The sequence below is a fragment of the Lynx rufus genome, unplaced genomic scaffold (genome assembly GCF_022079265.1).
Source record: "Lynx rufus isolate CCGP_SWC_20201006 ecotype Redwood Valley unplaced genomic scaffold, mLynRuf1.p SCAF_6, whole genome shotgun sequence".
In the NCBI taxonomy this organism is placed as follows: domain Eukaryota; kingdom Metazoa; phylum Chordata; class Mammalia; order Carnivora; family Felidae; genus Lynx; species Lynx rufus.
In genome coordinates, this window is record NW_025814878.1 from 111980380 (window position 1) to 112002493 (window position 22114).

The 22114-nt window shown below is 39.1% G+C and overlaps 1 protein-coding gene across 7 annotated transcripts in view; it reads left to right on the top strand.

Moving 5' to 3' along the window:
- The window catches only part of FKBP5 (FKBP prolyl isomerase 5), a 120785-nt gene that overhangs the window by 37606 nt on the left and 61065 nt on the right, over window positions 1-22114 (top strand). The window contains exon 3 of one of the 7 annotated variants that reach the window (XM_047102206.1): window positions 15737-15988. The exons of the other annotated variants lie outside the window; for them this stretch is intronic. The gene's annotated coding sequence lies outside the window, so the exon portion shown is untranslated. The remainder of the gene's footprint in view (window positions 1-15736; window positions 15989-22114) is intronic. 7 annotated transcript variants of the gene reach the window in all.

Below are 22114 nucleotides of genomic sequence, written 5' to 3' on the forward strand. Positions count from 1 at the left end.
TTGTTCCTCTTTTTCTTCCTTCCTTCCTGTTCGTTCTTTCTTTCTTTCTTTCTTTCTTTCTTTCTTTCTTTCTTTCTTTCAGCTGTGTATCTTCCTTTTTCTGGCTTGAAAATGTACTCATAGACTTGTGCTTCTGGCCAAGATGGATTAACAGAGATTGATTTACTCTTTTGGCTGTAATCACATAACAAACAAAAAAAAAAAAAAACCCAGAAAAAATATATGAAGTTTGAAACACTGGACAACAGTCAGCATAAGACAGTGATCACCAGGAAACCAGAAACAGATGAGGCCTACAGTTAGTTATCCTAGCTTACTACCTGGAGAGAGTTTCCAGGCTACAGTGTAAGGAAGTTGGTGGGGGGCCGGTGGGGGGGGGCATTCCCATGCAGAGCCCAGCAGTCTCCTTGAGTTTAGGTGATAGCCGGAGGCCAGTGAGGCCAAAGGTGGCTACATTTTGGAAAAGAAAGAGCTGCACAAAGAACTCCCAGGTCTGCAGAGTCCCCCTTAAGTCTTCAGATGAGTACTGATCAGTTGTGTTTTATGGAAGCTACCCAAAGTCAAGAACAGACCACCCAAAATGATTAGAGGGAGTAATCTGATTCTTTCTTATGTTGTGTTCCCACCAGCCAGAGAGGAAGATATAAGTCATAGGATATTGGGTAGAATACTTAGAAAGGTATTGCCTCTGCAGTAGGGCAAATGTAGCCCTAAACTAAAGACTCTGGTCCCATCTAACAAAGCTTAAAAAAAAAAAAACACCTCAGCAGGATGAAGCTATTTCCAAGTAGTTTAACTGCATCCCAGAACAAAGCTTAATATTTATAAGTATACAAAAATATCTAGTACTCACCAAGGTAAAATTTACATTTGGCTTCCAGTGGAAAATATCAGACTTGGAATGAAACAGAAAATACAGCCCCTGAGAAGGAAAATCAGTAAGTAGAAACAGAGACACAGATGATTGAGTTAGTGGAGAAAGATATTAAAACATTTATTATGACTGTATTCCATATTTTCAAGGCAGTATAGGAGAGCTTGAGAATGTCCAATACAGATATATAACATATTTAAATATTTTATTTAATTTTTTTAATGTTTATTTTTGAGACAGAGAAAGAGTATGAACAGGGGAGGGGCAGAGAGAGGGAGACACAGAATCCAAAGCAGGTTCCAGGCTCTCCGCTGTCAGCACAGAGCCCGACGTGGGGTTGGAACTCACGAACTGTGAGATCATGACCTGAGCCAAAGTTCGATGCTCAACCGACTGAGCCACCCAGGCACCCCTCAGACAAACTAGATTTTAGAGCAGAGAATAAATAGTACCAGGAATAAAGAAGGCCGTTTCATAGTGATAAAGTGGTCAGTTCAAAAAGAATTAATAGTCCTAAATATTTTTGTACCTAATAAGCTTCAAAATATATGAATCAGAAACTGATAGAACTGAAAGGAGAAACAGATCTGCAATTATAGTTGGGCATTTCAGTACCTTACCCACTCAACTGATAGAACAAGAAGACAAAATATCAGTAATGAGTTAGAAGGTTTAAACGTTATCAGCCAGTTGACCTAATTGACATTTATTTGACATCTACCTAGTACAGCAGAATATACATTTTTCTCAATTACACATACAAGATTTACCAATATAGACCACATTTTTGTCCCTAGAGTAGTGTGAATAAATTTAAAATTACTTACATCATAAAAAAATAAGTCATCTGACCAACAGGGAATTAAATTTTAAGTTGATAACAGAAAACTGTCTTTTCCAGAACCCTAAATATTTGGAAACTAATTAAGAAACTCATGGGTCAAAGGGAAAAAAAAAATCAAACATGAATTCAGAAAGTATTTTGTACCGATGGAAATGAAAACAGTGTATCAAAATTTGCAGGAAGTAGCTAATATAAGTGCTAGGAGGAGAATATTATGTCTGTGTTAGAGGAGTGAGGTTGCAAATCAATGTCTTGAGCTTCCACCTTAAGACACTAGAAAAAGAAGAGAAAATCAAACCCAAAGTAAGCAGAAGAAATGAATTAGTGCTAAAAGCCAAAACTAGTGAAATATAAAGTCCGTGAAATCAAAAGCTGGCTCTTTGAGAAGAGCAGTAAAATTCATAAACCTCCAGTCTGATGGATCAGGCAAAAGTGAAGACATAAGTCACCAATATCAGGAAGAAAAGAGTTGGCAAAGCTGTAGATCCTATAGTTACTAAAAGGATAAATACGACAATGGCATTAATTATTTTATGGCAGTGTATTAGATGAAATAGGCAAATTCCTTGAAAAAGACAAAATACCAAAGATTACTTAAGAAGAAACAAGCAACCTGAATAATCCTTTATCTATTAAAGACATTAAATCCCCCCAGATAAAACTCTGGGCCCAGATACCTTCCCTGATGAATTCTACCAAACATTTTGAGAAGTCATAATACCAGTTTTAAACAAATTCCTCCATAAAATTGATGAAGAGGGAATATTTCATAACTTGTTCTTTGATACTAGTATTATCCTGATATTGAAAGCAGACACGGGTGGGTGCCCTGGCTAGCTCAGTTGGTAGAGCATGTGACTCTTGATCTTGGGGTTGTAAGTTCAAGCCCCACATTGGGTGTAGAGATTGCTTAAAAAATTAAATAACAAATAATAAATCCATCCATCCAAATACATTGCAAGAAAAAAAATTATAGACTGATCTCTCTTATGAGCATAGTCGTAAGATTCTTAACAAAATTTTAGCAAATTGACTCCAACAACATATAAGGTAGATAAAATACAGTGACCAAATGAGATTTGTCCCAGGCATGCAAACAGTAATCCCTCAGTATTTGTGGTTTCACTTCCCATGATTTTAGTTACCTGTGGCCAATTGGAATCTGGAAGCATACGGTTCTCCTGATGTATACCTTAGAAGGTCAATAGTAGCATAACACCACATCACAATGCCTTTATCATTCACCTGCCTTCATCCCATTGTGTAAGCATTTTATCTCCCATCTTCCCAAGAAAAAGGGCAAATACAGTTCAATTAAGATGTTTCTGGTGTGTGCGCGCCTGGGTGGGTCAGTTGGTTAAGCTTCTGACTTCAGCTCAGGTCATGATCTCACGGTTCATGAGTTTGAGCCCCGTGTCAAGCTCTGTGCTGATAGCTCAGAATCTTGAGCCTGCTTTAAATCTGTGTCTCCCTCTCTCTCTGCCCCTCCCCCCTCACACTCTGTCTCTCTCTCAAAAATAAATAAACTTTAAAAAAAAATATTTTGGGAAAGATACCATATTCACGTAGCTTTTTTTTTTTTTTTTAAAGAGAGCAAGAGACAGCATGACAGGGAAAGGGCAGAGAGTGAGGGAGCGAGATGATCCCAAGCAGGCTCCACACTGTCAGCACACACGGAGCCTGACGTGGGTCTCGAACTCACAAAACTGAGATCATTACCTGAGCTGAAATCAGGAGTCGGACACTTAATTGACTGAGCCACCCAGGTGCCACTCACATAACTTTTATTACAGTATGTTATAATTCTATTTTTTTGTTATTGTTATTGTTGTGCCCAATTTATAAACTAACCTTTATCATAGATACATGCATATAGGAAAAAAACATCATATATATAGGGTTTGGTACTATCTGTAGTTTCAGGCATCCACTGGGGGTCTTGGGATATATTTCATTTAGATAAGGCAGGTGGTGGGCAGAGACTATGTACCCAATAACAAAGTAAAAAAAACCATACGACCAACTCTAGATACAGAAAGGCATTTAACAAAATCCAACATGTGGTGATGATAAAAACTCTCAACAAACTAGGGAAAAAAGGAAACTTCCTCAATCTGATAAAGAGCATCTATGAAAAATCAATAGCTGAAATCATACTTAAGGCTGAAAGACTGAATATTTTCCCTCTAAGAACAGGAACAAGACAAGGTGTTCACTGTCATCACTTCTATTCAACATTGTACTGGAGGTTCTAGCCAGTGCAATCAGGCAAGAAAAATAAAAGACATCTAGATTGAAAGAGAAGGGTAAAACTTTTTGTTTACAGATGACATGATTCTGTGTGATTTCTTCAAAAAAAAAAAAGTTCCCAGAACAATTAAGTGCACGTAACAAAGTTGCAGGATACAAGAATATAGAAGAGTCACTTGTATTTCTATATATGAGCAAATAAATAGTCAGAGGTTGAAATTTAAAAAGAATACCATTTACAGTAAAATAAAAAATATTCACTACCTAAGGATAAATTGTATAAAAGATGTATAAGACCTCTACGTTGGAAGCTATAAAATATTACTGAGAAAAATTAAAGAAAACCTAAATAAATGAAGAGCTGTTATGTTCAAGGATTGGAAGACTCAATATTGTCAATTCTCTATAAAGATACAGATTCAGTACAATCCCACTCAAAATCCCCAACCAGCAATTTCTGGAAAGTGACAAGCTGGTTTTAAAGTTCGTATGGAAATGCAAAGGTCCTAGAAGAGCCAAAACAACTTTGGTGAAGAGCAGAGAGGACTTCTAAAGCTTATCATAGCTATGTTAATCAAGACAGTGGTATTGATGTTAAGATGAGCAAATAGATCCACAGAACAGAAAGTCCAGAAAAAAATACGGTCAGTTAATTTTTGAGTATGGCACCAAGGAAATTAAATGAAAAAAGAGTGGTCTTTTCAATGTTTATTTAGTTTTGAGAGAGAGAAGAAGCATGAGTGGGGGAGGGGCAGAAAGGAGAGACTGAGGATCTGAGGCAGGCCCTATGCTGTGAGCAGAGTGCCCCCCATCCGGGGCTCAAACTCAAAAACCAGGAGATCGTGAACTGAGCTGAAATCAAGAGTTGGCTGCTTAACTGAGTGAGCCCCCCCACCCCTCCAGGTGCCCCAGGAATAGTCTTTTCAATAAATGGAACAATTTGGTACTCCTATAGAAAAAAAATGAATCCTACCTTAATCATACTTTGCATCACACATAAAAAGTTAATTCAAAATTGGTCATAGATCTAAATCTAAAGCCTAAATCTATACAATTTCTAGAAAAAAATGTTTGTGATTTTTGGAGTTTGGTAAAGGTTTGTAAGATACAATAACAGAAGCATGATTTATTTAAAAAAAAAGATGAGTTGGACTATATCAATATTAACGTCTCTTTGAAAGCCACCTTTAAGAGAACAAGGACAAGTCACAGAATGGGAGAAATATTCACAAATCCCATTTCTTTTTCTTTTTCTTTTTTCTCTTCAGGCTTACTTATTTATTTTGATATAGAGAGAGCAGGGGAGGAGGGGGAGAGACTATCCCGAGCAGGCTCTGCACTGTCAGCGCAGAGCCCTAAGCGGGGCTTGAACTCATGAACACGAGATCATGACCTGAGCCAAAATCAAGTGTCGGACGGACGCTTAACTGACTGAGCCATCCAGGTGCCCCCACAAATCACTTTTCTGGTTAAAGACTTATTTAGAATATATAAGGAATTCTCAAAACTCAGTGATAGGAAAACAACCCAGTAAAAAATAGGCAAAAGATACAACTGGGCATTTCGCCAGAGAAAATGCATGGATAGCAGATAAGCACATGAAAAGATGAGCCATATCATTAGGGAAATGTAGATTAAAACCTCGATAAGATACCACTACAAACTTGTTAGGATGTTTTCAGTTAAAAAGGCTTGCAGTACCAAGTGTTGGTGAGGATGTGGAGCACCTGATCTGGTGGGAATGCAAGGTTTTATAACCCCTTTGGAAAAAAGTTTGGCACTTTCTTAACGACCTAAAATGTACTCCTACCCTATGACTTAGCCATTCTACTCCTAGGCACTTATCTGGGAGAGTTGAATGCACATGACCACATGAAGATTGTACCTAGATATTCACAGCATCTTTATCTGTAAAAGACAGGAATTGAAAACGTCCAAATGTGTATCAGTATGCAAATAATTCAAATGTGCGTCAGCAGGCAAATACAGTTTGCACTGTCTTCATACAGTGGGATATTACTCAGCAATAAAAAGGAAGGAACTATTGATACACACTGTAATGTGTTTGAGTCTCAATATAATTACAGTAATAAAAACCAGGAAAGAGACATGGTTCCATTTATATGAAATCCTATGAAATATAAACTATTCAGAAAGCAGATTAGAGGTCTGGAGACGTGAGCTGGAGAGGAATGAATCATAAAAGGACACAAGACTTTTTGGAATGACAGATATGCTCATCTTTGTTGTAGTGATGGCTTTACAGATATATGTACGTATGTCAAAACTTACCAAATTGTATACTTTAAATATGTGCAAGTTATTATATGTTAAATATATGTCACTAAATCTGTTTTTATTTTTATTAAAAAAATTTTTAAGGGTTGTACCTTCTTTATTTTATTTCTTTTTATTTTATTTTTTATTTTTTAAAATTTACATCCAAATTAGTTAGTATATAGTGTAACAATGATTTCAGGAGTAGATTCCTTAGTGCCCCTTACCCATTTAGCCCATCCCCCCTCCCACAATCCCTCCAGCAACCCTCAGTTTGTTCTCCATATTTATGAGTCTCTTCTGTCTTGTCCCCTCCCTGTTTTTATATTATTTTTGTTTCCCTTCCCTTATGTTCATCTGTTTTGTCTCTTAAAGTCCTCCTATGAGTGAAGTCATATGATTTTTGTCTTTCTCTAATCTCACTTAGCACAATACCCTCCAGTTCCATCCACATAATTGCAAATGGCAAGATTTTATTCTTTTTGATTGCTGAGTAATAATCCATTGTATATATATATATATATACTACATCTTCTTTATCCATTCATCCGTCGATGGACATTTGGGCTCTTTCCATACTTTGCCTGTTGTTGAAAGCGCTGCTATAAACATGGAGGTGCATGTGTCCCTTCGAAACAGCACACCTGTATCCCGTGGATAAATGCCTAGTAGTGCAGTTGCTGGGTCGTAGGGTAGTTCTGTTTTTAGTTTTTTTGAGGAACCTCCATACTGTTTTCCAGAGTGGCTGCACCAGCTTGCATTCCCATAAATTTTTTTTGACGTTTATTTATTTTAGAGAGAGAGCATGAATGAGCGGGGGAGGTGCAGAGAAAGAAGGAGACACAGAATCCAAAGCAGGCTCCAGGCTCTGAGCTGTCAGCATAAGAGCCGACACGGGTCTCAAATTCACGGACCGCGAGATCATGGCCTGAGCTGAAGTCGGACACTTAACTGACTGTGCCATCCAGGTGCCCCACTAAATCTGTTTTTAAAATTACTTGTGTGGAGCACCTGGGTGACTCACTTGGTTGGGTGTCGGACTTCAGGTCATGATCTCGCGGTCTGTGACTTCAAGCCCTGTGTCGGGCTCTGTGCTGACAGCTCAGAGCCTGGAGCCTGCTTTAGATTCTGTGTCTACCTCTCTCTCTGCCCCTACCCTGAGCTTTCTCTCTCTCTCAAAAAAAAAAAAAAAAAAAAAAAAACCTTAAAAAAATTTTAAAACAAATGTACTTGTGTGTTCTTCAGTGTTTATATTGTGCTGCTCAAATTTCAGAATCACATAAGGGACTCAATAATTTTTTAAATAATTTCCAGTGATTAAGTTTGGGGTAGGAACAGGTCCATTGTGTATGATCAAATTTACTTACAGTTTTTTTTTTTTTAACATTTATTTATTATTTTGAGAAAGAAAGGGAGACACAGAATCTGAAGCAGGCTCCAGGCTCTGAGCTGTCAGCACAGAGCCCTACACGGGGCTCGAACTCATAACCACAAGATCATGACCTGAGCTGAAGTTGGACGCTTAACCGACTGAGCCACCCAGGTGTCCGAGTTTACTTACAGTTTTAATTTATCATGAAACTGAAAAACTATAATAAATGTTCCAACTTAGGCTTTCTGAAATTCTAAAGGAATTTTCAGAATGATATACATCAAATGTTAGGTTTAATTTTATTGTCAGATTAGAATATTGTTGTTCAACTGGATGATAAATAGGAAAGAATGTTATAAGAACCCTAAAGAGAAAATGGAGGAAGTCAACAGTATTCTGGGCTTGGGAGAAAAATTCTTAGGATTTTGATTGGATGATCAGGTATCTATGTTAGGTAGAATAATGGCCCCTTAAATATGTTCACATCCTAATCTCTGGAATTTGTCAGTATGTTACCTTACACAGAAGGGACTTTGTAGATGTGATTAAAAACTTTGAGATGGGGAGATTATCCTGGATTACCCAAATGGGCCCGACATAATCACAGGGATTCTTAAGAAATTTAAGAAAGCAGAGAAACTTTCCTGGCTGTGATCAGAAGGCAATGTGACTGCATAAGAATGATCAGAGACATACAATATTGTTATTTTGAATTTCTTTTAAGTTTATATATTTTGAGAGAGAGTGGGGGTGGGGGGAGGGTAGAGAGAATCCCAAGTAGGCTCCATGCTGCCTGTGCAGAGCCTGATGAAGGGCTCGAACTCACAAACTGAGATCATGACTTGAGTCGAAGTTGGATGCTAAAGTGACTGAGTCACCCAGGAGCACCACAATATTGTTACTTTGAAAATAGAGGAAGGAGGCATGAACCAAGGAATGTAGGTGGCCTCTAGAATTTGGAAAAAGCAAGGAAATAGATTTTCTCTTTGAATTTCTTGAAGGAATTGCAGCCCTGCTTACACCTTGATTTTATCCCAGAGAGATCTGTTTCTGATTCCAGAACTATAAGATAATAAATGTGTATTACCTAACCTGTGTGTTGGTGGTAATTTGTTACTGCAGCTGTAAAATACGAATGCAGTATCTAAGGTGGTAAAGCTCATAATTAATAGTGTTTTGCTGGAGAGTTGCAGTGAAAAGTGAATTCTATAATACCAAAGTAACTTTTTCCATTCCTTGGGAATTGTTTTCTCTTCCGCATTTCAAATCTCATTTTCCCATAAAGTAAAATATGTATTTACTCACCAAAAAGTGATTCTAAATATAAAATATTAGTTGGAATAAATCTTAGATGTCATTCTACTCTAACCTCCTGAAATTTATAGATGGAGAAACTGAGCGACAGCCAAAGATTCCATAGCCAGTTAGCAATAGATCATAGTTTACATTCAGGCGTGGTTCAGTGCTCTACTGTATGTATACCCTTTAATGAGAAATTTGTTCCAGAATTGTGGAATATCTGAGTCACTTATCCAAAGAGGGTGTTTACGTAGGGAGATAGACGAATCTTTGTCTAGCTGACAGGATTGATTATGGGATTAATTTGTCATCTAGGAAGGTCCTAAGAGCCTGATCCTTAAGGGATGGAGTAAGTCCCATTAACAAACTTCACTGGTCAGTAACTTGATATGCATACAGGGGAAAGTACCAAGGCAAAATGGAGGGTTCTGGGAGAGGGTGGGGATACATCAAAAATAATTTTCCAGGGGCGCCTGGGTGGCGCAGTCGGTTAAGCGTCCGACTTCAGCCAGGTCACGATCTCGCGGTCCGTGAGTTCGAGCCCCGCATCAGGCTCTGGGCTGATGGCTCAGAGCCTGGAGCCTGTTTCCGATTCTGTGTCTCCCTCTCTCTCTGCCCCTCCCCCGTTCATGCTCTGTCTCTCTCTGTCCCAAGATAAATAAACGTTGAAAAAAATTAAAAAAAAAATAATAATAATAATTTTCCATATTCTCGCCCTGTTAACAGGCTTATAGATTCTGTTTTTCTCCAGACGTTTCCCCAAACACTGCCTCTCTCCTGTAATGGAAGATACTTGTTCTGAAAACCCAGTGCCCAGACAGAAGTCCCTGGACATTAATCTGGAGAGCAGCACTCTTTCCCCTCTCTGTCTTCAGCTGCTGTTCTCCTTCTGCACCTGTATGGTGGGGATTTAAGGTAGCCAAGGTTTCTGTTCTTCTACCTGAGGTTTTGTTCACAGACCTGAAATGCTATTCTCATACAGTTTTTCTGTTGGACATAATAATGGACCTTGGTCACAATCTCATGGTTCATGAGTTTGAGCCCTACATTGGGCTGTGCGCTGGCAGCATGGAGCCTGCTTGGAATTCTGTCTCCCTCTCTTTCTGCCCCTCCCCCACTTGGTCTCTATCTCTCTCTCAAAAACAAAAAAAGCTTAAAAAGTACTTTAAAAAAATAATGGGGTCACCAGGGTGGCTCAGTCAGTTAAGTGTCCAACTTCAGCTCAGGTCATGATCTTGCGGTTTGTGAGTTCAAGTCCCATGTTGGGCTCTGTGCTAACAGCTCAGACTGAGCCTGGAGTCTCCTTCGGATTCTGTGTCTTCCTCTCTCTGCTCATCTCTCCCCACCCACCCCTTACTCTCTCTCTCTCTCTCTCTCTGTCCCAAAAATAAACATTTTAAAAATTTTTTAAAAAATGGACCTTGGAAAACATGTATTAAATCTGCTTCATTTATATTACAGTGCTTTAATGAGACAGTACTATAAGGGGATACAGTATTATGCAGAACTTTTATACTAGGTTTCTTCTCTCTGCGTTCCAGCTGAGAACCATCTCTTCCTCTAGTTGCTATTTAATGTGTACTCAAGAGATAGACAGCTAGGTGTAGTGTTCTGTTCTTACTGCCTGTGTGTAAGCCAAATTGATGTTAATAAGATGAATCTACTGGCGCCTGGGTGACTCAATCATTGAGCGTCTGACTTTGGCTCAGGTCATGATCTCACAGTTTGTGAGTTCGAGTCCCACATTAGGTGAGCTTAAGCCCCGCTTTGGGTGAGCCCTGCCTCTCTGTCTCTCTCTTTCCCTCTTCTCTCTCTCTCTCTCTCTCTCTCTCTGCCTTGTGGGATTCTCTTTCTCACTCCCTCCCTCTGCCCCTTACTCACTTGTGTACATGTTCCCCCCCCTCTCAAAAGATGAATCTATTATGTGTATATATGCACAGACATGTACTTACAGTGCATTTCAGAGGTATACTAGTTATGCCAGGGTTTTGTTAGTTACTGTTCCTGATTAGAACAGAATATTATTTTTACTTTTTTTTTTATAGTTGAACACTCAGGTACAGTGTAATTCTAGATTTTTTCATAGTAGATTTGGAGAGGGAATATAGTCAACTGGTAATGATATTTCAGTACTGACTCCTTACTCTAGCATCTTATATTTTACCATTTTTATATTGACTACTTTTGAAAACCACAATTCGTTTATTTCAGTGTTTGTTGAGTACTTTTTTGCCATTCACTTAGGCTAGGTGGTAGAGGTACACAAATGAGTGGGACACAATGTACAGTGTTTGCAGACCTTTGTCATGCGTTACCTTGTTGGCCTGTTCTTAGAAATCATCAGCAGACTTGGAACCAAACTGTTTGACCCTATGAACCGACCCAGGTTGATAATCTTCCACTGTGGCACAGGTAGAATTTTGATTTTTTAAAAAATTTTGTTAATGTTTGTTTATTTTTGAGAGATAGAGACTGAACAGGAGCAGGGGAGGGCCAGAGAGAGGGAGACACAGAATCCAAAGCAGGTTCCAGGCTCTGAGCTGTCAGCACAGAGACTAACACGGGGCTCGCACCCATGAACCATAAGATTGTGAGCTGAAGTCGGACACTTAACTGACTGAGCCCCAGAAATTTGATTTTTCTATCAAAAACATGAACAGGTAATAAAGGCTTACTCCTGTCTTTACCTTTACCAGAATGTAAGTTCTGAGGAGATAGAAATTGTTTCTGTTCACTACTGCTGTATCTCCCTTGGCTCAGACAGTGTCTGACACATAGTAGGTGCTCAGTAAATATTTGTTGAATGGCCACTTATCTTTCAGCTTTTAACTCACATGTGTCCTTATAATGTTCTGGCTACCTGTTCCTTTATGGATATATTTTCCTTACATCCCATTGGCCTGAATTTAGTTACATGGCCATATTTAGCTGTAAGGGAGGACATTGGGGCTTCATTTGGGAAGCTTTGTGTTCAGTTAAAAACTAGGGGTTTTATTAATTAGGAAGAAGTGGAGAAAAAGAGACTTGAGAACTGCTAGCAGTCTCTACCACAAGTCTGACCAACGATAACTATCAGATGTACCTTGGGGCTGAGGAGGTTTCATGACTTGATGCGGAGCAGGCTACAGTTAGTTAGTCACAGCCAAGAGGCAATGCCTAAAGTCGAGTACCAGGGAAGGATTCATTCACATGCTTGTAAAAGAATAGTAAATAATTATATTTGAACCATGGTATGGTATTTATTAAAGGACAGTGAGAGGACTAGTGCTTTCAAAGTGCTAAAAGATCTTATTGATTGATGGCACACTGTCGAACAGGGGAGGGGCAGAGGGAGAGAGAAGAGCATCTTAAGCAGGCTCCACATTCAGCATGGAGCCAGACATGGGCCTCTATCCCACGACCCTGGGATGTTGACCTAAGCCGGAATTCAGAGTCAGATGCTCGATGTACTGAACCATCCAGGCACCCCAGTGCTGAGAGATCTTTTAAATCTCTCATTGGTAATATTGCTGTCTTCTTTGGGGATGGTTTGTGGTTTTTAAGCTGTTCAACTGTATCACTAAGGGTGTTAGTACTCAGAAGTGGGGCTCGGACATTATAAGTTTGAGAACACGGTTTTATTTGCTTAGTAGTAATTGCAACTACTGTGTATATTTTCATCTTAATTTCCATGTAGAGTATGGTAACTTCCCAGTGAACATGCAGACTTCTCTTCTGAGCTCAGGCCTCGTGTCTGACTGCCTTCTGGGTGTCTCACAAGGACTCTTTGCTCAATCAGAGTTTTCTTCCTCTGCATCGAAGGCACTCCAAAATGTTTTCATTAAATTGAAGAGAAAAAAATAAAAAGTTCTGATGAGTGGAATCATGAAGTATTTCATCTTTTTGCCCTAAGTTTAAGAAAAAATATGAAAGTAATAGATCGTCAGCATTAAACTATTTAAATTATCTAAAATAAAATTACAAAGTGAAAATTCCTTCTTACCCTTCTCCTCCCAGATCTCATTCTCCAGAGCTGTCTTTACTGGCTGTTTTAATAGTAGGTATCTTTCCAAACTTTTTGTGTATATAAGCAATATTATACACACATACACCCTATGTTCCTTCTAAAAATAGGATCATATTACAGAGTGTTTGCGACTCGCCATTTGCTTAATAGGACATCTTAGACATCTTTTCATCTTTTCATGTCCTTATTAGAAGGTTATTTTATCTGGAATGGCTAAAACCTTACCTGTTCTATGTTACTATTCCTGGAATTTAGCTATCTTAACTCTGAGAAAAAACCATGATAAAAAAATTTGACATGTTATATTTGCATAATTGTAATCCAGTGCTGTAAAATGTTTGCACATGGCAAAATCTACAAACTGGGAACCGTGGTTGGTTGATACAATTAAAATAATACCACACTGTCACATGTATTACCCTCTGTGATATCATCAGTTGACTTTTTTTTTTTTTTCCCCTAAACAACCCAGAGGACCAAATCACCACTGGGCACTGGGCACTATGCACCGTAACAATACACTTCATTTACTACAGTGTTCCCCACCCCCCCCAACAGTGGATGAGCATTTATAAAATCTTAATTCAGCTATTTGGATGTTTCTGGTGTTTAGACTCTTAACTAAGTCATTTTGTACTATCTAGATTTATCTCATCCTTTTCAAAGACTGCATTATATTTTTGTAGTGTGAATTTGCCAAATTTTATTTAAAATTTTTTTTAACATTTATTTATTATTGAGAGAGAGACACAGAGCGTGAGCAGCAGAGGGAAAGAGAGAGGGGAGTCACAGAATCTGAAGTAGGCTCCAGGCTCTGAGAGATCCAGGGGGGCTCGAACTCATGAACTGTGAGATCATGATGTGAGCCGAAGTTGGATGCTCAACCGACTGAGCCACCCAGGCGCCCCCTTGCCAAATTTTATTTGAACACTCCCATGCTATTCTATTGAGGAAAAACTTTATATATTTTATTTAGCCATATGGTTAACTTAGTGGTAACTTAAGCAATCTATAAATGTTTAAGTGATTAACAAATGTACACTTGTGTTCTTCCTACTCTTAAGTCATTACTTTTCTGTTTCCTCCTGACTCTTTCCTCTGTATATTTAAGTCTTTCTGGTCCTTTTCTCTTTTTAAGTCTGTGCTCTCTACTTCCCTTTTGCCTAAAGCATTTTACCTTTTCCCTTTATAAGTGTAGCAGAAATATCAAATGGCTCCCTTGTCACTTTCACATCTTTATACATTCCCCTTCTACTTAACTTTTAACTTGGAATATGCTTTCTCTCATTTCCCTTTCTTAACCTTTCAACCTTTACCACTGCCCAGTGTCCAGGGGAGATACTAAGGGGATACACATTGTCAGCAATGTTCCCCCTGCAAAATGAAGAACAAAACTTTTAGCCAAATACTTATTCATAGATGTTCCATTTTATCCTAAGAGCAACCCTTAAATGTTTGAGAAGTGATTGCATCTACAAAATAAAGACATGCTAAGAAAAATGTTCAATCGGATGATAAGAGTGTACAGAAATCAAAAACACTGTTTATAAAAATCCTTTGAAAAGGAGTGCCTGGGTGGCTCAGTTGGTTAAGCATCCGACTTCGGCTCAGGTCATGATCTAATGGTTCATGGGTTCAAGCCCACGTGTCAGGCTGTGTGCTGACAGCTCAGAGCCTGGAGCCTGCTTCTGATTCTGTCTCCCTCTTTGCCCCTCCCCTGCTCGTGCTGTCTCTCTCAAAAATAAATAAACAATAAAAAATAAGAGATCCTTTGAACAGAATAAATGAAATAATGGACATAGTTGATAACCAAATAGTGATCTATAAATTCCGTCAAAGGAAATCTCTTAGAATATAGAACCAAAAGCCAAGGATGGAATTGAAGAGAAAAGCTCAGTGTCTCTCAACCCTGTGTGCACATTAGAATCATCTGAGATAACTTTTTAAAATCACTGATGCCTTGGCCTCAGCATAGCTCAATTATATACAGATTCTCTGGGAATAGGGTACAGGCATCAGTGGCTTTTTAAAGCTTCCCAGGTGATTCTAATATTTATCTCATGTTTAGAAACATGCTTAAGAGATCTGAAGGATAGAACCAAGATGTCCACAGTCTGTCTAGCAAGACTTTTAGAGGCAGAGGACAGACATGGAAGGAAAATAATAGTAGCACCTCCCCTGAGATCCCCCAAAGACTCACCTTCAGCAGTTGAGGGCCAGGATATCAAGGCCCTGCAGGAATTAAGGAAAGAAAACAAATACCACAGTATATCTTGGTGATCTGTTTGAACCCCAAGAATAAAGAAAATCCCTGTTTCTTCTATAAAGAATGGGAGCCACCTTGTGCACTAGGGAGGGAAGGAAACCTAACTGGCCTAACTGACCCAAACACAGCTTCTGCTCTCTTCCTAGACATGTCTCTCTACTCAATTTCTCTGGCCCACTCCTGCTTTTTTTGTGACGCTGACCGCAGACTCCATGGGGAAGAGCTGGTCTCTTACTGTTGGTATTTAGAAGTCAGTTTGCGCTTCTTTGTTCTCTCCTTTAGTCTGATCCCTTCTGCCTTCTGGTTCAGTGACACACTTTTTGTTTTCCAGCTCAGTTAGAGCTTTACAAATTTTTCTGTGATTCCAGTGTCATCTTGGAGAAAGTTGATAATTTAGTACTGTCCTCCAACCTTTGACATTTGGATGGTCTGATATTTTCTAGGGTTTGTTGTTGTTTTGTTTTGTTTTTAATGAGAATAGTAATTCATCCAAGTGGTCAGTGACAGAAGTAATTATAAATTTGGTCTGTTAACTTTGCTTTCTTCAGTAACTGCTTGAACTGAGAAAAGTGAGTTGACCAAAGCGTCGTATGTATCTAAGAGATACAATGAAGGAGGAAATAGTGTCTAGCTATAAAGTGGTAATCCCACTTAGAATTCTTTTTGCTCTGCTGTCTCATTGACCGGACATCTGAGCCTTCAGTCTCTGAAGAATTGATGCAGCAGTCGGTGCTGGAGACTCGGTTCCCAACCTTGGATGTACACTGGAAACGAGAAAGGCGTCTTCAGTCACGGTGAAGGTGGGATGATTAAAGAGAAGTTAAGTCTGGCTGACTGTTCTGCTAATTTCCATCTGCTCTTGCCTCAGATTTCTTTCTTGTTTCTTTTTTTGATTGTACTTAAGTACACATAACAAAATTTGCAGTTTTTACCAGCTTTGAGTGTACAGTGCGGTGACCATACGTTCACATTGCTGTGCAATTATTACCACTGTTGTTCTCCGGAACTTTTTCACCTTCCCAGGCAGAAACTCTGCACGCATTAAACAACTGTCCATTCCCCTTCCCCCAGCCCCTAGTAATTCTCTATTCTACTTTTCTGACTTTGTGAATTTGCCTGTTCTAGGTACCTCATGAAAGAGTCATGTGATATTTGCCCTTTTGTGTCTGGCTTATTTCACTTAGCATAATGTTTTTAGGGTTTATCCATGTTGTAGCATGTGTTAGAATTTTATTTTTTATGGCCAGATATTTTAATAATACATATATGCACACACCATGTCTTGTTTATGGACACTTGGATTGTTTCCACATTTTGGCCATTATGAATAGTGTTGCTATGAAGATTGCTGTACAAGTCTCTGCTTTCACTTCCTTTGGGTGTATTTGCAGGAGTAGAATAACCGGATCATAATGGTGATTCTGTGTTTAACATTTTGATGAACCACCGGGCATGCACCATTTTATATCCCCACCAGTAAAGCATGAGGGTTCCAGTTTGTCTACATCTCCCCAACACTCATAATTTTAAGTTCTCATATAGCCATTCTAATAGGTGTGAAGTGGTATCTAAGAGGGGGGCAGAATATGTGACCCCAGAAGATGCCACTTTGGCATGTGGATTATTTTGAGCTGAAGGCAATCGAGGTCTGATAGACTCAGGAAGACGTTTGGTTTTTGTTTTTGTTTTTATCTCTACCTCTCCCTTAACTGCCTAAAAAAATTTAGATAGAGGGCCTGTACCATGAAGAGAGCTAATACCAGAGATAACTTTTTATATAAAAAAGATTTATCTGCATGGCAGGGCAGACATTTGCTTATAAAACCTCTGTTCCTCCCATCTTCCTGTGAATTGTCTTCCTCCTCCTTGAAGTTCTAGACTCCTACCCTCTTTTCCATAGCTCAGGATGGCTTATAAGCCTCACTTGCTTGAGTGTCTGGGAGCTTCCTATCTTTGGGGTTCTCACAGGTACAAAATTTTTTTTTTCCCCTCCTGTTAATCTGTCTTAGGTAAATTTAATTGTTAGACCAGCCTAAGAACCTAGAAGGAGAGAAGGGGATCATTTTCCCCTTTACATATCTCATTGTGATTTTGTTTTGCATTTCCCTAATAACTAATGATGTTGAGCATCTTTTCATATGCTTATTGGCCATTTTTCACAGGTTTCTTTTCTGAAGGAGAAAAAAATGTACGGGCACACGTGGCAGTAGTCTTCATCATCTTTCCATTCCCCTCCCCAGTGTGGAGGAAGGACGTTACCTGGGGGAACGTGCATGGCTAAATGCAGTGTGCAGTTTTATAGAGATGTATAGTCTGTCTTCATATGTGATCTTCTTTCCTCTGCATGCATATTTATCTTTTGTTGTCTGGGAACTCCTCCTAACATGCTGGTGTGTTCCTGGACTTGAATGTTTGACGGAGGCCTGGGTTGAAAGTCAGTAAGGGCAGGGGCACCTGGGTGGCTCAGTCGGTTAAGCATCCGACTTCGGCTCAGGTCATGGTCTCACACTCTGTGAGTTCGAGCCCCGCATCGGGCTCTGTGCTGACAGCTCAGAGCCTGGAGCCTGTTTCAGATTCTGTGTCTCCCTCTCTCTCTGCTCCTCCCCTATTCATGCTCTGTCTCTCTCTGTCTCAAAAATAAATAAACGTTAAAAAAAAATTAAAAAGAAAGTCAGCGAGGGCTTTTCAGTTCATCCTCACTCGAGTGTATTCAAAATTAAGATGAATTACTGCATTAAGATGAATTAAGCCCCAGGGTATATACCTCTTTCCTTGTGTGTTTTCTTTCTTTTGTGTTTTAGTTCTAGGAGGCTGAAAACCTTTATGGCCTAGGCATGTGTGTTATGTAGAAAGAATGCTACTGTAATGTTCTGTGCTGTTAACCAAGTATCTAGTTCCTATATTCTTTTTTATTTTTTTTTAATCTTTCTGAAAACTCTCCTGGTAGACAGTAGGATAACCTGATACAAGTTATCTGTATTTTAACAGAGAACAACACAGTAAGTAATACACATGAGGAGTTAGTGGATAACGCTTTAAAAGGACTTCTCATCTGGGGAATCTGACAGTCTAGTTACATTGACTGAATTTTTCAGTACGCTGTTGGTGAAACTGTAAGCGTATTCTCATTTTTCTGTTATGTCTCAGGTGTTTGCGGACTGGCGCTTTGGAGAGTGCCTGCTTATCTGGCATGTCCATAACAGAACTTTGTGTTCCCTCTCTGATGTGCCGGGTAGCAGTTTCCCCCCTTTGGACAGTTCAGAACAGTGAGCTTTATCCTAGATTAATATCCATAGCTACATAGTGGTTCTAAATCCAGAATAAACCGAGAGTAGGGGAGAGAAGAAAAGGCTCTCTCATGAAGAAAGTGAAACTTTCTCAGTGTGTCTTGCCGGTTTTTAGGAATTGTCTGTTCTTCCTGCCTTTTTTCATATAAACTAGATTAAGGAAAAAGGTCATTGTTGTTTTTAAGTTTTATTTTTATTTAAGTAATCTCTACACCCAACATGGGACTCAACTCAGCGACCACGAGATCAAGAGTTGCAAGAGTGAGCCAGTCAGGCACCCCAAGGAAAAAGCTGTTTGTTGGTTTGTTTGTTTTAATGTTTGTTTATTTTGAGAAAGCACGTGTGCACGTGCCCGAGCAGGAGGAGCAGGGAGAGAGAGAATCCCAAACAGGCTCTGTGCTGCTAGCACAGAGCCCAACTCGGGGCTTGAACTCAGGAACTGTGAGATCATCCCCTCAGCTGAAATCAAGAGTCGGATACTTACCCAATTGAGCTACCCACCCAGGTTCCCCAGAAAAAGGGTTTTTTTTTTTTAAATTTGTTTTGTTTGCTTATAAAAATCTGTACCCCAAATGACATAACTGGAATTAAGGGAAAAAACTTGGAATGTTCCGTTTTTTTCCTTATTCTTCCAGATTTATCTGCCTTTGAACGTTGAAAACAGTTTTATTGTTATCTTTGTGTTTTAATAATTCATGCTACTCCTCTTCTTAGCAACTCCATACTACTTAGAACCATTGTCTGAAATCACCTGTATCCCTTGCAGTGTTAGAACCAAAAATGAAGAGTAAATTTCTTGATCAAGTGAGACTTACAAAGTTAGCAGATCAGCTTACAGGTTTTCTATTTATTGAATTTTAGCAAGCCATTGTTTGCTACCCTTTGGATTAGAAGCAAAAGAAAATGCTTTTTGATTGACAATATTTTCATTTAAAAGTTCAGCTGATCCCCAGTTGATGAGCATTGAAAAGAAAGGCATTGTCTTTGGATGTGTGGTGGCCATGCTTTCTCAAAGCTTTTAGTTTTTTTGTGATATTTGTGCTCACACACACTCTCATAAATGATTTGAAAGTAAGTGGCAGACTTCATGACACCTCACCCCTAAATACCTCAGCATGTGTCTCCTGAGAATGAGAATATTATTCTACGTAAAACATTACTACTGTATCACACCCCAGAAAGTTGACATTATAAAGTAATAATAATCTAATGTACAGTCTTACTTTTCCAAGTTTTTCTAATTCTCCCAGAAATGTACTTTTATGATACTTTTGTCCCCCTAATCCAGGATCCGGCCAAAGATCACACATCACATTTGGTTGTGGTGTCTCTTTAGTCTCCTTTATTTGTTTGTTTGTTTGTTTATTTACATCCAAATTAGTTAGCATATAGTGCAACAATGATTTCAGGAGTAGATTCCTTACCACCACTTACCCATTTAGCCCATCCCCCCTCCTACAACCCCTCCACTAACCCTCTGTTTGTTCACCATATTTAAGAGTCTCTTTTGTTTTGTCCCCCTCCCTGTTTTTATATTTTTGTTGCCTTTCCCTTATAGTCATCTGTTTTGTCTCAAAGTCCTTATATGAGTGAAGTCATACGATACTCGTCTTTCTCTGACTGATTTCACTTAGCATAATACCCTCCAGTTCCATCCGCGTAGTTGCAAATGGCAAGATTTCATTTTTGATTGCTGAGTAATACTCCATTGTATAGATATACCACATCTTCTTTATCCATTCATCTATCGATGGACATTTGGGCTCTTTCCATACTTTGGCTGTTGTTGATAGTGCTACTATAAACACTGGGGTACATATGTCCCTTCGAAACAGGTCTTTAGTCTCCTTTAAACCAGAGCAGGACCTCTGTCTTTTTTGGGTGAAGGATCTTTCATAACATTAACATTTTAAGGAGTCTGGGCCAGTTGTCTCCTACAATATTCCACAACAAATTTTGTCTTGTCTTCTTGATTAGTTTCAGGTTAAATACTTTTGGTAGGATTACTACATGTATACTTGCCATTCTACCACATCAGGAGGCACAGTGATATCAGTTTGTGTTACTTTGGGTAGTACACAGTTTGATCTTGATGCAGACCACTTGTGCTAAGGAACAGCTGTCAGATCACTTCATTGGAAAGCCCTTTTCCTCTATTAAGTAATATAGATTCATGCTTTGAGACTTTGTGACTGTCCTACTCCTTTAGAACCTTCCACCTGGTTATTGTAATTTGTTCATTGATTTAATTCAGAGTTTTGCCAGGGGTCTACTGATGGACGTCTACTGATGAAGCCCAGGAAATTTTTTTGGGTACATATATTTTTCCAGGAATATGATTCATGACTTGCAAAATATTTTTAAAAATCTTTTGTCCCCCTCTCTTTTGGAGGTGTCTTCTACAAGTTCCTATGCATTAGAGAAGTCTGTTATGAGCAGTAGGTTACTAGAAGCTGGGAACCAACAATGTTCATGTGATTTTCTTAATTATCTAAAGTAGCATCACATACAGCTGGGCACTTAATTTCTGTTGTTGTTTGTTTGAGAATGCTTTGTTCTGGCCTCTCCCTTATCCTGAGCCAAGCATTTGGATCTTTTGTGTTTGGTATAAAGTGTACTAGAAAATAGAGCAAAGGAGCTTAGCCCCTGGTTTTTGGTGTTCTCTTTGAAGATTTTTGGGCACAGCCGAATTTGATTTGTGTCTTTGTTGACACTGAAGTATATTTGGGTCAATTGGAAATGAGTTAAAACACTGCAATATATTATTATTATGTATTGACTTTAGGGAGCTTTAGATCCATTATTAGCCTAATGCAGAATAGCTGTAGAAGTGGTTAATTCTTGACTTTCCCTGCTCAACCAGGAAAGCAGTATGGAATTAATCATGGCAGGAGCCACTGAGGTGTGTTTTGTTTCATGTATCGATTAGCCTGTTGGTAACACTGGCTTGCCTTGTATGAAAAAGTGTCTGTCATTTGGGTGACTGATAATAACAGTAAGTGCTAATGTTGGAAGGTATACTTCTAAAAATACATATCATACCATTTAATCCAGGTGATCACTCTGTGAAAGTTGTTATTATTTTTATTCTAATTACACAGGTGAGGGGAAAGACAGAGAGAAGTGAAAGATAGCCGACATCAAACAGCTCGTAAGGAGCCCCAGATTCCTTGCTTTTTTTTGTTTTAGCACTCTGAAAGGTAGAGGCATTCTGTGGGTTCTAAATATGAACAAAGCATGGCCCTTGTTCTCAAGGACGTTTTAAACCAAACCAGTATGTCTTCTTATAAATATATTAATTATAGGCAGCACATCAAGGGAAGAGCTAGGGAAGCACACAGAAGTGCAGACAGCCTCCAAGTATAGAGTCAAGGTTGGTATGCCGGGGGAAGCATTTGAGAGGGAACATGTCTAGGGAGGAAGAAAAAGTGAGTAAAAGGACCAAGGTGGGAAAGCACAGGGCTTATAATGGCTGAGGGGCTGCTCTGGTTTGGCATGAGCTGCGTGAGATACAGCAAAAGAAAGTGGTGGAAGCTGGGCCTGTGACAGGTTAGGTCGGACTGTGAAGGGCCTCAGAATGCCATGCTAGGGAAGAGAGAGCCTCCTTCCATAGGTATTTTGAGCAGGAAATGAAAAGTG